The sequence below is a fragment of the Ctenocephalides felis genome, unplaced genomic scaffold (genome assembly GCF_003426905.1).
Source record: "Ctenocephalides felis isolate EL2017-DRISC unplaced genomic scaffold, ASM342690v1 CF-g0.4_SCAFFOLD_03162, whole genome shotgun sequence".
Lineage (NCBI taxonomy): Eukaryota > Metazoa > Arthropoda > Insecta > Siphonaptera > Pulicidae > Ctenocephalides > Ctenocephalides felis.
The window spans coordinates 13,697-19,021 of NW_020539316.1; the positions used below are offsets into that span (position 1 = coordinate 13,697).

The 5,325-nt window shown below is 31.5% G+C and overlaps 1 pseudogene; it reads left to right on the top strand.

The window, feature by feature from the left end:
- Positions 1–599: 599 nt before the first annotated feature.
- Positions 600–4,808, top strand: LOC113381885 (annotated as a pseudogene).
- Positions 4,809–5,325: the final 517 nt, after the last annotated feature.

Sequence of the window (5,325 nt, forward strand, 5' to 3'; positions counted from 1 at the left end):
TAAAATTGGAAGCTGCGTTCTCTTGAAAACTGAGTTACCGTTTTTGGCACTTTTTGCCCCGTATCTCCCAAACGATTAGACCTGTTTTCGTCAAAAACTAATCAGCTCGTCTCCTTATCAATAGGAATCAAATGTTGTTTGAATCATTGAAATCGATTGAACAGTGTTCCCGAAATCGTCGACGAAAATTTGCATCCGCACACACACATACATACACTCTTACACACACACACATCCATTTTTTCTAAGGAATGCCAAAATGTTCAGAAACTTCTAAAACGTGAAGATATGTAAAAAATTTCATTTTCGATTTTTGGCCCATTACTATAACTTACCCTACGAAAGATTAATAAAAAACAAACAAAAAATGACATTGAAAAAATTAATTATCAATTTTTTAATTACTTGAATAAATTACTGTAAATTTCTAAATTATTTATGTAAAAAAATATAATTTCATTAAAAATTAGATTCATAATGCATAATGTATTTAAATTTTATTATTTCTTTTCCAGTTCGACTCTGCATTTAAATGATTTGATTAACTCCAATTTAAAATAATAAGTGGTACCGATTTCAATTCTGTAAATAGTTCGTCCTTTGATTTCACAGTAGTACGTATATGAAAATGCTAGAAACACTTTCTCGATATTTTTATAAAAATACCTATTAGAAATTAATAAAAAAAAGTGTATTAATAATATAAATATAACAATTCAAGGTAAGTGCGCGCTATCCACTATTTATAATAATAAATGTAATCGATAACTAAATTGTATAGTAACTTACAAAACACATTTAGAAGTTGTTTTCTAATCCTAAATTTCTGATCCAGTTTTAAATTTATTTTTAAATTTTATTTTTTTTTTAATTTCAGATGATCATACTTTCGCTAGTAATGATCCTGATGACTCTGGTCTACGTCCACTACAAATACACATTTGGACAATTTCGTTGGAGACGTGTTCCCCACGAAAAGGGATTGCCCTTGGTGGGCAACATGCTAGATTGCATTTTGCAGAAGAGACACATCATTGACGTTATGCACGAAATTTATCAGTAAGATAAAGGACACACTCAAATAATAAATAGATTCAAAATTTATTTTATTTACTGATTTTTCTAGGAAGTTTCCTGATTTTCCCTATTTTGGTTTCTACCGGTTCTGCACACCAGTTTTCGTCATCAGAGATCTGCAACTGGCGAGGCAGATTCTGGTGAAGGATTTTAACTATTTTAAGGATACTGATTTGCATTGTACTGATGATGATATTCTTCTGAAGAAGAATATTTTTATGATGAAAGGAGAAAAATGGAGAGAGTATAGAGAGAAGGTTGCGCCCATGCTGTCTTCCGGAAAGGTTGGTGAATGAAATAACCTCAAAATATGAGAACTTTGGTTTCAAAACCTCTTTGTTCTTGAGATTATTTTCATATCTTAACCACATTTTTTCAAAAATCTTGATCCATAAGGCATTTTTGACCAAAACTAGCAAAACGTTAGAATTTTTATTGGAACTAGCTTAAGGTTGTACTACTGGTATTTATTAACTTCTCGTAGGGTAGTCATAGTAATGGGCCGAAAATCGGAAATAATTTTTCTCGCATTTCTCGACGTTTTGAAGGTTTCTGAACATTTTGGCATACCTCAGAAAAAATGGATGTATGTGTGTGTTTTGTATGTCCGCATTTTTTCGTCCACGTTTCCGGGCGCACGGATCAACCGATTTGAATGATTTAAAAAACATTTGATCCCTATTGATAGGGAGATGTGCTGATTAGTTTTTGGCAAAGGCAGGTCTAGCTGTTACGGAGATACGGAGCAAAGAGTGCGGAAAATACAAATCGAGTTTTTGAGAGAACGGAGTATCGGATTTGAATGATCTAAAAAACTTTCTGCTTGTATTGACAAAACAATTGCTTTTGAAGATAAAAAATTATTACATTTTTTCTTATTTTCCAAAAAATATTTTTGTAATTTTGGATTAAAAATTCAAAAAATTACCCAGTAAGCACACAGTCTAAGCGCCAATCTGGTACAAATGTTTACCCAAGTGCGTTTAGACTGTTTACGTACTGGAGAACTTTTCCAATTTTGTGAGTTTTCACTGAAATGATTTTTCATTGAAAAATGTGAAAATGCCGCCAAGCTAAGCACAGTATAAGTGAAAATGCCGCACAGAATTATTTGCAAATGCAAATTAGACTGTGACTACACGGGAGCACTTTTTCAATTTTGTGGAAATTAATTATTAGGCAACTATTTTTTTTTAAATTGAATTCGAAATTAAATGACGATTGTTAATGTTCTGGAGATAAATTGATTTATGATTTACATTTGATTTGCTCAGATATAATAAGATAGCAAAAATAATGATAGCTACAGCATTTGTAATAATATATTTGAAAACATTTAATATTCCTCAAATATTTCATTACGGTACGGAAAGTTCCAGCAATTTGCCTTAAGGCACGATTCCATTCACCACAAATTTCTTTTCAGATTCGATTGGTTTTTCCATTGCTGTATAAAACATGTGAAGATCTGGTCAAACATATCAGAAATGCAGAAGGATCATCAACTACTGGATTGGAAACAAGAGAGGTAATAATTGATTTTTCATTTTGCTTTTTACGTTAAATTATAGACCAAAGTATAGATCAGCTGTTCAAAAGTGCCAAAGATGCAAAATATTTTTTTTCTGTTTTTAGTTAAGTAACAAATACACAACCGAAGTCATAGCATCATGTGCTTTTGGATTGGAGGCAAATTGTTTGAACAATTTTAGGGAAGATTCAATTTTCAGGGAAATGGGCAAAAAAATCTTCGAACCCACAACTTGGACATCTATCAATATAACATTAGTTACAGCAGTTCCAATTTTATCTAAATTTATAAACATAAGGTAAGCAGGAAAAGCCATCTAATCCTGACCCTGTGTAACAGCTTTGAAATATTTCTTGTTTCAATTACCACAGTAAAATTTTCACAACCTGTCAATGTTCAGTAACATTTTATATTTTCATTCAAATTATTTCTATTCTTTCAGATTTGTTCCTGAATTAGTAACAGATTGGATAATAAAAATGGTCCAGGACACAGTCCAATATCGAAAGGATAACAAAATCAAAAGAGATGATTTCTGCAAAATCTTATGCAATTGCACGATCAGACAGATGGACAGAGTAAATGATAACAATCTATTTAAAAAAATTACAGAAATTTTCATGTGTTTCAAATTTTTAGAATTTACCATGGAAGATATAGCAGCACAATGTACCAGCTTTCTTCTGGATGGATTTGAAACTTCAGGATCAGTTATATGTTTAGCTTTATACGAGGTAAAAAATTAGTATTGAAGATTTTGGTCAATTATTAAAAATGACATTCACTAATTTTTTTATTTAGATTGCCAAGAATCCAGATGTCCAAGAGAGAATGGTGAAGGAAATTGAAGAAGTGCTGAAAGGTCACGAAACAAAGTCACTTATGATGCAATGATTGAGATGACATATTTGGATGCTGTTATTAATGGTAATAAAAAAAATCATGGGTCAGTATTTACGAAAAAAGAACAAAGAAAATTTGATAACGTAGAGATGGATAAAAGTGTTCTCATTGGTTTCTTGAAAAATTTATAGTTTTAATAACTATGAGGAAATCCAAAACAAACAAATTTGTACAGGATCTAAATAATTGACAATTTAATTACACCAACTCATGATATATTTTAGAATCTATTGCACAAAAATTTCAGAAGTGCCAATTACCTTACTAAACAAGGCGTTTTGATAACGGTCATATTATGCTATTATATTATTATTATTTTAGAAACATTACGCAAATGGCCAATAGTAGCAGCCTTTCCAAGAACCTGCACCGAAGATTACGAATTGCCTCCATTTGAAGGAGGCCCTAAAAGGGCAATCGGAATAAAAAGAGGAGACTCTGTACATGTAGCTATTGGATCATTCCACAAGTATAAATAATTAAAATATTCATAATATGTATCAATTATTAATCAATTTGTGAACGGTTTCTAGGGATCCGCAGTACTTCTCCAATCCTGATAAGTTTGATCCATCAAGATTTTTTGAAGGTTCTACAGAGACTTTTACGAAAGATGCTTTTTTCCCATGGGGGGCAGGACCAAGGTAAATAATTAGTTGATTTTGTATATAAATTATAGACAAAATTGTGCAGGTTAAAAATAGTGGTCACAGATTAAACTGAAGATTCTTTGTTGATCGTAAAATCAGAGGTAAAGAAAATGTATTGGGCTCATAATGACAAATTGAGAGAATTGGAGAAAAATAAAATTGTCATCATAGACCACAAAAGTAGTTTTATCAAAATTTAAAACCTGCTTTAGTCAAAGCTTGTATTATCATCAGGAATGAAGTACTCATGGAAAACTCCTAAATAAGAGTAGTTACCATTAAAGTTTACGACCAGCTTTCGATCAAAATTTTTATTACTATGGAATGAAGTAGTCATCATAGAAAACATCTAAAAAAGTAGTTTCCATTAAAATTTACCTCCGTGATTTTAAAAGTGTTAAAAAATTCAATCAAGCTTTGCAAATCATCATTGGTCCCTCATTCTATTATATTTTGTTTATTATCTTTTCAGACTTTGCCTAGGCCAAAGATTTGCCTTCTTGCAAATCAAGACGAGTGTAATGGCAGTCGTGAGATCTTTCAAATTGAAAATTTCTGAAGGGAAGGATGCAGACCCTAAATTGGACCCTAGGAGCTTCATGCCAAGACTGGTTGGTGGTGCATGGATTACTTATACACCGAGATAAAAGATGACTAATGGATTTAGGGCTTGAAAATTAATTTACTTTGTATTTATTTATACACAGCATATTCCATATAAATAAAGTATATAAAACCCATCCAAGTTGTTTTACAAAATCTTACAATCGCCACATATAAAATACTAACCCAATATCATTCACCCATTTACCATTTACCAAATCAGGAAATCGTGTCTCATATTGTGCAAATTAAATTCCTCGATCCATGTCAGTAACAGACTTACTTTTAAAATCACCTTTTAAAAATTGTAAACAAATCACTTTCGTTCGGCAAACATTTATTTCGGTCAGTGGGTGATGGAAATATTCAAGATTGCACCGATTATTATATAACGACGAGACGACAACTCCGAAAACTTGAATCGTAAAATTTAAGTAATTATTAAAACCGTATTAAGGTGTTTTCGCTTCGGGCTGTCGTTTGATAATGAAATTCGAATTACTCAATCGAACAGGTTTAAAGGAAATGAAATTTGGAAGGTGAGATAGAAATTGGAGGTGA